The 12,089-nt window shown below is 25.3% G+C and overlaps 1 protein-coding gene across 1 annotated transcript in view; it reads right to left on the bottom strand.

Moving 5' to 3' along the window:
- The window catches only part of LOC126896839 (uncharacterized), a 164,108-nt gene that overhangs the window by 144,950 nt on the left and 7,069 nt on the right, over positions 1 to 12,089 (bottom strand). The window lies entirely within an intron of this gene.

Raw genomic sequence — 12,089 nt, 5'->3', positions numbered from 1 at the left:
AATGCTATTTTTGTGTGAAAATTTTCGATTTTGTATTTTACATTTTTAACTTTATTATGCTATAACTTTTTGAAAAATGTATGGATCAGTACAACTTTTTCATGAGGAGTAGTATTTATATACATATTTCATTTGACATACTGTTTTTTAAAATCGGATCATTACCCTATATACGAGGGGGGTTTAATTTTAAAAAATGCATGTAGAAAGTAGAACTTTTTCAACAAGTCTGACACTTTTATATATATCATAAAATAAAGCTAATGTAATATACTTTATTATGTAAAAAAAAATTTCGGACTTTACTTAATCTTCACGGTGAAAATAGCTACCAAATGCTATTATTGTGTGAAAATTCTCAATTTTATTTTTAAAATTTTTAACTTTATAATGCTATAACTTATTGAAAGATCTATGGATCAATATAATTTTTTTTATAGATGCATGATAACATTACCTATCATTTGGTATATTTTTTTTATGAATCTGACCCTAGACCTGCCCACAGGGGGGGCTTTAAAATGACAACTTTTTTACAAAAAATTAATTTTTTCAACTTAACTTTTGAAAGTGTTCCGGAAGGTCTGACATTTTTATATATATCTTAAATTAAAGCTAATGTAATATACTTAAATATGCAAAAAAAAATTTCGTAGTTTATTTTATCTTTAGGGTGAAAATGGCTACCGAATGCTATTTTTGTGTGAAATGTTCGATTTTGTATTTTACATTTTTAACTTTATTATGCTATAACTTTTTGAAAAATGTATGGATCAGTACAACTTTTTCATGGGGAGTAGTATTTATATACAACTTTCATTTGACATACTGTTTTTTTAAATCGGACCATTTTCCTATATACGAGGGGGGTTCAAATCTAAAAAATGCATGTAGAAAGTAGAACTTTTTCAACTTAAATTTTGAAAGTGTTCCGGAAAGTCTGACACTTTTATATATATATTAAATTAAAGCTAATGTAATATACTTTATTATGTAAAAAAAAAATTTCAGACTTTATTTTGTCGTCATGGTGAAAATGGCTACCAAATGCTATAATTGTGTGAAAATTCTCAATTTTATTTTTAAAATTTTAACTTTATAATGCTATAACTTATTGAAAAGTGTATTGATCAATATAATTTTTTTATGGGAAATACTATTTTTTTATAATCCCTTTTTCATTCGACATACTTTATCTTAATCAGGATATTAATAAGGAACCAGCAGATCAAGTAGCTTTTGGAATAAAACACCAATTTTTTTAAAATTAAACACAATCTAAAGATTTGCATCGAAGCGTTTTTTTTTTATAGTGATTTTATTCACTGTCAGATATCATTATACTTGATCCAACTATGCCACGTCACCACTGTGCCACGACCCCCCCGTGCTGGGTTTTTACTATTAAATAAGGAATGAATAAACTAAAATTTCAACTGGTTTAAAACCAGTTTTGTAATATTAATTTTTGAGAAGGTGGCATTTTAAATTTAGATAAAAATAAGGTGGTGTTTACCATGACGAGTATATAACAATTTTACTTCGCTCCGCATTCCGCTCCCTTATAAATAAAAACTATATTTTTGTTTTTATCATATGACCATTTGATAGTAATAAATAATATCATTGTACGTTTTACTGCTGAACCACTGGTGACGTGATCATAAATATGATTCCATATTTTTTTTACTAAGTTTTAATTATATTAAAGAAAAACAACAAAGTTTTTGTAAAAACTAATTATTTTATTTAAAGTTCAATCTTAATCTTGTAGTATAATTATTAATACATGTACATATATAAAATGCAAATCAAAAATATATAGGATATTCAAAATAACCATTTATTTATAGATATTTCAAACTAGTCTCATATTGCTAATCAGTAACCCCCACGCCAAGGTTTATATTAAAAATTACTAATCACAAATAATTATACAGCATCTCAAGAATTTCATTAGAGGTCAATGATCTAACTAGGAATAAATTTTGTTTATTTTTGTATTTATACATCCTCATAAGAAATTAATATTATTTTATTGTAATTATTACTTTTTAATATTTTTGTGTCCTTCATTTCTGGAATACTTTAAATGTGTCGAATTGAATGAAGGAAGTATAATAATATTTAATCAGGTAAAATTGTCATATTTTTCATGAAGAGTTTTAAATATTATCATCTTAAATCTGCCGAACAAGAGTAAAGAACCGTTTTTTAATTTATTTAGGTTTATAGCCTTATTTTTGGTTTAATGATTTTAAACTTAATTGTGCCCTCCACTCATGGATATCTTTAGATGAACAGAAGAAGAGTGATAAAGCATAATATTGTAATTAATATATCAGTAGTACTGTATACTCGTGTACCCGCTAATCGTAAGGCCAAGTCCTACCTTTTTGGTAACACATAAGAAATATGAGTAAAGAGTAATACTGAAAACACAAGTGTGTTTCGATTTAATATTTTAAAGTGTGCTATTCCTATCGACAAGGCATTTCTCAAACAGTAGTCTAGATATAGATCATTATTAAATATACATATAAGAACGATTGGAACCTACACCTTGGAAATATCCTCTACATTTTTAATAACCAGTCTTATGATTATGTCCTACCTTTTTGGTAACGTATAAGCATATGACATATAGGATATTAAGAGGTGTATTGTAATAATATTTAAATATATATTAACGAGGTTAACTGTATCCGTACCAGCCAAGACTTTACGCTGAGAAATGATAAGACACTATAGTCTTGCTGATTATATTCTGAATATAAGTTGGTAAATTCTTAAAATTTTATTTTGACAAGATCAAAGTGAGTTTTAAGAATATTGATATCGACTATAGGATATTTGTCGAAAATATTATTATTAAAACCCTTGTATAATATGAAAACAGTTTGAAAATTTAAAAAAAAGGATAATAAATCATAATAATCGTGGGTTTCATTGAACAGGATTTTTTCAAGTGTGTATTTTATGAACGACGTATATTGTTGAGATAATGAAAGCGAGTATTGATGATTAAGATCTAATATACACATAAATTAAATGAATCGAAATAAACGCAAGATCCTATAAACGATTGTTATCACTGAATTGAGAAGTTAATATAAGATTAATTCAAACAACTACGAAAAGAAACAAACTTAAGTGCAAATATTTATCTACATGTTTCATTCCCTAAAACTTCACGTAATAAACAAAAATATAAAGAGGTAAGATATCATTGTCGTTTAAATTATCAAATCTAGACTTTATGATATACTTCAAACCCTAAGACACCTACAATATCTTAACTCACTATTCCTTAATTCCCCTTCTTATTTAAATTTATTTTATTTTTGTTTATTGATTTCAATGTTGAATACATCAAACGAAACATATATAAAGTGATTATTCCATTTATAGTAATTTTGTAATCCTGCCCTATAACAGAATATTTCTATTAATTGTTGTTGAGTTACGACAATTTTATTTTTGTACACAAATTTTTTCACGGAATTAAAAAAAAATGATTTTGATTTCAGGATAAAAGTCCAAAGTAGCTTTAAAGTAATACGATTTATAAAGTATAAACAGAAGCAGAGGCGCTGGAACTATTTTTTACAAGGTGGACAAAAATTGAATGACTAAAACTTGGTCCCCTTGATTGTTACTAGGCTAAAAAGCAGGTTAAGCTATTTTTATAAGGATTTTAGTGATCATATAAAAATAATCCGGTAATTTATACATTTTAGTCTAAATACCACATATTTTTAGCTTCGATGCAAAATATTGGTTTTACTATGATGTGTTTTTTTTTGTGTCTGTTACCACTTTTTCTCAGCTCTCACCGAACCGATTTCTTTCAATGATACGTCAAAAGATCACAAATTGTATCTAGTCGAAGACATTACCCTTAAAAATTGAAAAAAATTACCCCGTTCCCCGTAAATGAGGGAAATCTCCAAAAAAATTACAAATTTAAAAATCGCTAATTTTCGAAATTTTTTCAATTTTTTTTACTTAAAAGTGCCATAACTTTTTTAAAAATAAACATATCAATATAATTCTTTTTTATATAGATGCATAATATTATTACCTTTCATTTGGAATATTTTTTTCATAAATTTAACCCTTAACCTACCCACAAGAGAAGATTTAAAATGACAACTTTTTCACAAAAAATTAATTTTTTTAACTTAAATTTTGAAAATGTTCCGGAAGGTCTGACACTTTTATATATATCTTAAATTAAAGCTAATGTAATATGCTTTATCATGAAAAAAAAAAATTTCGGACTTTATCTTATCTTCATGGTGAAAATGGCTACCGAATGCTATTTTTGTGTGAAAATTTTCGATTTTGTATTTTCCATTTTTAACTTTATTATGCTATAACTTTTTGAAAAATGTATGAATCATTACAATTTTTTTATGAGAAGTAGTATTTATATAGATCTTTCATTCGACATACTGTTTTTTTAAATCGGACCATTTCCCTAAATACAGGGGGGATTCAAAACATAAAAATGCATATAGAAAGTAGAACTTTTTCAACGTAACTTTTGAAAGTGTTCCGGAAGGTCTGACACTTTTATATATATCTTAAATTAAAGCTAATGTAATATACTTTATAATGGTAAAAAAAAATTTCGGACTTTATTTTATCTTCATGGTGAAAACAGACATTAAACTTAATAAAAAAAATACGATTTTTGTAAAAAAATTCTTTTTTATATTTTTAACTTTATAATGCTATAACTTTTTGAAAGATCTATGGATCAATATAATTCTTTTTTTGTAGATGCATGATGTCTTTACCTATCATTTGGTATAATTTTTTTATCTAAATCTAAAAAATGCTTATAGAAAGTAGAACTTTTTCAACTTAAATTTTGAAAGTGTTCCGGAAAGTCTGACACTTTTCTATATATATTAAATTAAAGCTAATGTAATTTACTTTATTATGTAAAAAAAAATTTCGGACTTTACTTAATCTTCACGGTGAAAATAGCTACCAAATGCTATTATTGTGTGAAAATTCTCAATTTTATTTTTAAAATTTTTAACTTTATAATGCTATAACTTATTGAAAAGTGTATTGATCAATATAATTCTTTTATGGGAAATACTATTTTTTAATAATCCCTTTTTCATTCGACATACTTTATCTTAATCAGAATATTAATAAGGAACTAGCAGTTTATGAAGCTCTTGGAATAATCCACCAATTTTTCAAAATTAAACACTATCTAAAGATTTGCATCAAAGCGTTTTTTATGATAGTGATTTTAATCACAGTCAGATATCATTATACTTGATCCATCTATGCCACGTCACCACTGTGCTGCGACCCCCCTGTGCTAGGTTTTTAAATTATATTATTAATAAGTATTGATGATATAATAAAATATAGTATATAAATTACAATAAATAAAAAAAATTATCTTATCATTAACTTTAAAAACTGTTTAATTCAACTTATGAGACATTCAACATCAAACTATTTTAGCAGAATAACTAAATTAAAAATTAAAACTTGGAAATATATAAATGAAATACTGAAATAAGAACAAAATTAATGTTTGGTGAAAATTTTATTTTGTAATAAATTTCTTAATAGATAGTATTGGAATGTTCACATAATCTGAAATTGATAAAAAACAATTTTAACTTCGGTTCAAAGCTCAACTTTTTTGCAATATTCAATGTTTTCAACTTAACTTTTGAAAATGTTCCAGAAATACTGTGTCCTTTATACATATGTTAAATTAAAGCTTATATTACATTATATACATAAAAAAAAAACTTTGTCCCGACTACTTATCTTCTACGTTTAATTGGCTGCGGTAGATATAAACATACTATTTTTGTGTTAAAGTTTTCAACTTTAAATTGCTATAACTTTTTGATAAATATATAGACCAAGACAAATATTTATTTTTAAATACTTTATACTTCTATCGTTAGACTTATTTTTAAAATCGGACAATTTTCCCTTATATAAGGGGTGTTCAAAACTTGAAAAATACGTAAAAAAAGTAGAATTTTTTCTATAACTTTTTGAAATGTTATGAAATACTGTACCATTTAATATATGTGTTAAATTAAAGCTTATTTTACGTATTATAAGTTTTAAAAAAATTGTCCTGACGATTTAATTCTATGTGCAGGCACGTAGATATGGGTGGGCCAGGCCCACCTTAGATTTAATGTGCCGCAGGGCCAAATTTAAAATTCAACTATTTTTACGAATTATCAAAAACGTACTAGGCCTTATATACATTGAAATTATTATTAATTTGTGATTTCTATTGAGTAATACAGTTATTATTATGGCTGTATTTTTATTTTTATATTCATAGAAAACGTTCTTTGAAAAAGATAACGTTCTAGACGTAATAATAAATGGAATAGCAGTTACTCCAAATGTGGTTGTAGGTAAATTTTTTTTAACTCTGGTCCAACAAATGATAACAAACTACCAAGTTGCTGCATTAATTAGAATATAGTTGATTACAGAATTCAATAGAGTAATACTCTATGAAAAAATTTGGTGATATCTTATCTTTAATCTGTTTTTTTTTTTATAATTTAGTAGCTAAAATGGGTAACTTATTTGTTTTTGTTAATTTTTTATTTGCTTGCTCTAAATAATAGTAATAAAAGTAAGACTAAAAAAAGGCAGGAATTGTTATTAGTTTTAAATAAAATAAATTTTACATTGTTTATAATTTATATTTATTTTAAAAATTATTTATAACTTATTTGTTATTAGTATTTAGGTATAAATCATTTTTTCTTAATAGCTTAAAAGTTGAAAAATTAAATCAGCTTATGTTCACATCATTATTTTATTTATTTTTCACAATATGAAAAATTCATGGCGATAGTGAAGATGAAAGTATTTTTTTTTTATTATAGGTACTATCCATTTTTTATAATACTGTAATAATTAGTATACTTTATACGAAAACAATCTGTTTTTAACCATTTAATGGTAAAATGTTGAACTTGTAAAATTCAAAGTATGGGATATTGTATAAAGAGGAGTGGAGGAAGCCACACAAGTTTTTCATGGAAAACAAATTATGGAAAATGATACAAGGGCCTAAAATTGTTGGCCCCTCCAATAAACATTTTCTGGCTACGTGACTGTCTATATGCAAATGGCAGTCCCAGTTGAACAACAAATAGGAATCAATTTTGCTTGAGGAATAATCCACTGATATCTTAAAATTAAACACTATCTACAGATTCGTATCGAAACGTTTCTTATGATAGTAATTATAATCATCTATAGTTTTTAGCTTCGATGCGAAGCTGAGAAGGTATTGGTTTTACTATGATGTGTTTTTTTTTTGTGTCTGTTACCACTTTTTCTCAGCTCTCACCGAACGGATTTCTTTCAACGATACGTCTAAAGATCAAAAATCGTATCTAGTCGAAGACATTACCCTCAAAAATTGAAAAAAATTCCCTCGTTCCCCGTAAATGGGGGAAACCTCCGAAAAAATTACAAATTTAAAAATTGCTAATTTTCGAAATTTTTTAAATTTTTTTTACTAAAAACTGCCGTAACTTTTTTAAAAATAAATATATCAATATAATTTTTTTTTCATAGATGTTTGATGTCTTTACCTAACATTTGATATATTTGTTTTGTAAATCTGACTCTTTATCTGCCCACAGTAGGGGATTAAAAATGACAACTTTTTCACAAAAAATTTACTTTTTCAACTTAACTTTTGAAAATGTTCCGGAAGGTCTGACACTTATATATATATATATATATTAAATTAAAGTTAATGTAATGTTCTTTATTATGCACAAAAAAAATTTAGGACATTATTTTATCTTCGTGGTGATATGGCTACCAAATGCTATTTTTGTTTGAAAATTCTTGATTTTATAATTTACATTTTTAACTTTATTATGCTATAACTTTTTGAAAAATGTATGGATCAGTACAACTTTTTCATGAGGAGTAGTATTTATATACATATTTCATTTGACATACTGTTTTTTAAAATCGGATCATTACCCTATATACGAGGGGGGTTTAATTTTAAAAAATGCATGTAGAAAGTAGAACTTTTTCAACAAGTCTGACACTTTTATATATATCATAAAATAAAGCTAATGTAATATACTTTATTATGTAAAAAAAAATTTCGGACTTTACTTAATCTTCACGGTGAAAATAGCTACCAAATGCTATTATTGTGTGAAAATTCTCAATTTTATTTTTAAAATTTTTAACTTTATAATGCTATAACTTATTGAAAGATCTATGGATCAATATAATTTTTTTTATAGATGCATGATAACATTACCTATCATTTGGTATATTTTTTTTATGAATCTGACCCTAGANTGTTTTTACCTATCATTTAATATATTTTTTTTCATATCCATAAAACCATAACTATATGGTTTTTTTTCTTATCATATTATCATTATTGAATTTTTTGAACCAAATAAATTTTTACTCGCAACAATTTATAATTTTCAATAATTTTTGAGAAATTAAATGTCTTACCAACCAAAAATCGATCATCTGTGTAGAGGTTGATTTTTGCAAACAAATTTAGGTTAAATTTTAAGATTATATACTTTCAAATAAACGAAAATTAAATTATTTTGTGCATAAGTTTTTTTATTAATTATATGCCATTAAAAATATATAGGAATTAATTATATAAATCTAATTAATAAACTTAGAAAGTTTATACTTATTTATAATAAAAATTGATCACTTGTGGCTAATTGATTAAGTAAAATTAAAACTATATTAAAAATATTATTAATTTAAAAAAACTAAAAAATATTAAAATATTAAACTCAAAAGCCACAAAAAAATTAATGAAAAGTCGCGGATACGTATTTCGGAAACAATGTTACCATTATCAACGCTAAACACATACTGACACCCCGACTAGAAAAAACTCCCTTATATACCCCTAGTGACCTTATCACCTAGTGACGTTATCACTAAGTAATATTATCACATTTTGCCAGTTTACACAAGTTTAATAATGAATTTTTCAGTGGGCCAAGATCCCAATTAATTAAATTGTTTTTATTTTTAAACATTTCTATTGCTTCTCTGATATTAAGTTCTTTGTAATTATTTACGTTTTTAATTAGTTTTATGGTTTTAATAGAGTGATTATGTGTCAATAAATGTTCAGCCACTGGAGATTTCTCAATTTCTTGATTTTTAATATTTCTTAAGTGCTCTTTAAACCTGACCCCTATATTTCTTTTTGTTTGTCCTACGTAACATTTATTACAACTTTCACATTGTATTTTATAAATGCCTGATTTCCCCCCTTCATCTACCTTATCTTTAGGGTTACCTAATAAATCTCTTAAATTATTACTCTTAGATGTTACCAAAGTAATACCAAAATTCTTAAATATTTTAGTTAATCCATTTGAGATGCCCGGATAAAATAAAATTGGTGATCTAATTACTTTTTGTTCCCCCTCGCTGGAGAGTGTACTAGCTGCCCTCCTTTCTTTTTTCCACTTTTGTTTTCGGACTAATTTCAAAATTATGTTTTCGTTATACCCATTAAATTTAGCTATTTCTTTTATAACCACCAATTCTTTATCATAATCTATTTTATTCATCGGAATATTAATTAATCTGTAAACCATACTATTAAAAGCTGACAATTTGTGTTGCCAGGTGTGGTTCGATGTGTTCGGAATGTATCTGAACGTGTGTGTGTTTTTCCGATAAATTTCAAAATTTAGTTCCCCCTCTGTTCTTTTAACTAATAAATCCAAAAAAGGCAATTTTCCCTCTATTTCTTGTTCATATGTAAATTTAATCGATGGGTAAAAAGAATTTAAATGTTGTATGAAAACCCCCATATTAAAATCTTTATTTATAACTGCAAAAATATCATCGACATACCTAACCCAAATTTTTGGAAAATCACCATAAGTGTATTTTAAATTTGTTTCAAACCTACTCATAAAAAGTTCTGCTAAAAATGGTGATAGCGGATTTCCCATTGCTGTGCCCTCAGTTTGCTCATAAAATTTATTTTGAAACTGAAAAACATTTTGACTCATACATAACTTTGTTAAATTAATAAGCTCATTTATTTTATCCTGTTCAATGTTTTGGTCCTTTAGCCAGTCTTTAAGAAAATCAATTGTTATATTTATTGGAATATTCGGAAATAAGGCAACTACGTCAAAAGAAATTAACCTGTCATTATTTTGAATGGTATAACTAGATAATTGTTTAACTAAATCAATATTATTTTTAACTGAAAAACTATCGAATTTTTTGAAAGATGAAAATACCCTTACTAGGTGTTTAGCCAAATTGTAAGTCGGAGCATTAATATTCGACACAATAGGTCTCATAGTACTTCCTGGCTTATGTATTTTTGGCAAAGCATATAGTTTAGGTATTTGAGGGTTTGAAATTTTAATGAAAAACCTGAACTTTTCTTCGATTATTAATTTTGAACTATTTATGACGTTTGTAGCCTCCCTTATCATTTTACTTAATGGATTCTTTTTAATTTCTTTATAAGGACCCTCTTGAATCATTCTTGATACTCTTTCATAATAATCTTCTTTTTTTAGTATTACAACAGAATTCCCCTTATCTGCCTTTAAATAAAAACAGTTTTTATTTTTTAAGTCTTTTATGAGTCGTGAATGTTTTTCATTTTTTCCTAAACCCCCTTTATTTATAACAGAATTTTTTTGTAGAAAATTTAAACACTCCCTTCTTGCTAAGTCTTGATTATTAAAATCAACACTTTTAACCCCCATTTCAATGCCTACTAGTATATCTTCCATTGGAAATTTTTTTGGTAAAAAACTTGTTTTAAGACCCAACTTAAGTATTTCAGTTTCTTCAACGGAAAAAACAATGTTTGTGTAATTTTTAACTAAATCGTCCCCCCAGTTTTTAGAAAATGAAACTACCGGACTCTTATTAAAATTATCTATTTGACCCTTATTTTTGTATTCTGAAAGTAAATTTTGAAATTTTTTATTTATCCGCGACTTTTCATTAATTTTTTTGTGGCTTTTGAGTTTAATATTTTAATATTTTTTAGTTTTTTTAAATTAATAATATTTTTAATATAGTTTTAATTTTACTTAATTTATACTTATTAAAATTATTTTACTATATGGTTTTATTTTCTTGTTAATGCTGCACGAAATTCTTCTGCACAATTCATCATACTTTCCATAAACTTTGGGATATTTTTATTGACGCCACAAAGCTTTTTTGGCAAATTCTTTATTAACGAATCCGTTAGTTTTTATTGGACAATTATACTTCCCTGGAAAATCTTTTACAATTTCCTTAAGATTATTTGTGATACGTAAATAATCTATTGAATAAAATAATAATATTAAATTAGATTAAATTACCGCTAAAGTACACTAGCTAAAAAAATTATGAGTTGCAGGAGTGTCATTTCTCAGTATTTTGGGGTTGCTGATTACGTTAATTATCTCAGAATTACTCTATCGGATCTTGTTGTTTAGATAATAAAAAATTAAAAAGAAATATTAAATAATTAATGAGAGAATTAATGAATTAAATAAAATTATTATAATTAATATAATTCCAATTATGATAATAGTAGGCAATTACTTTCTTACAATATTTATCACAATTGAACTACATACTAAAACTCATTAAATTGTTTTTTTGACTCTGTATTTGATTTTAAAATTCATAATTTTCAACATTTATAACATAATAGTTAGAGTAAATTAGTGTAAGAGTCCAATATTGAAATAAATAATTGTAGTTTATAGTTATGAACCCAATAGTTATTTAATATCAATTTTGTACTATTTTTACATGTTTTTTTTAACCGTTATAAAAATGTCGAGTTAAAATTTAATAAATTACATAGATATAAAAATTGATCATACTTTTATTTCATTCTTTTAAGAATATTATTATAAGTTTATAAAATAATTTCATAATTCTTGACATATTTTCGATAGGATATAAAATATGCCAGCACGACTAATAAATAATAAGTATGTCATTGTATTTTTTTTGTTTTTATCATGTCACCATTTAATGGGAATAAATAAAATCAT

The sequence above is a fragment of the Daktulosphaira vitifoliae genome, unplaced genomic scaffold, assembly GCF_025091365.1.
Source record: "Daktulosphaira vitifoliae isolate Bord-2020 unplaced genomic scaffold, ASM2509136v1 Scaffold_1, whole genome shotgun sequence".
NCBI lineage: Eukaryota > Metazoa > Arthropoda > Insecta > Hemiptera > Phylloxeridae > Daktulosphaira > Daktulosphaira vitifoliae.
Note: the sequence above shows the minus strand (reverse complement) of the source record. Positions and strands in the feature narration are given on the sequence as shown.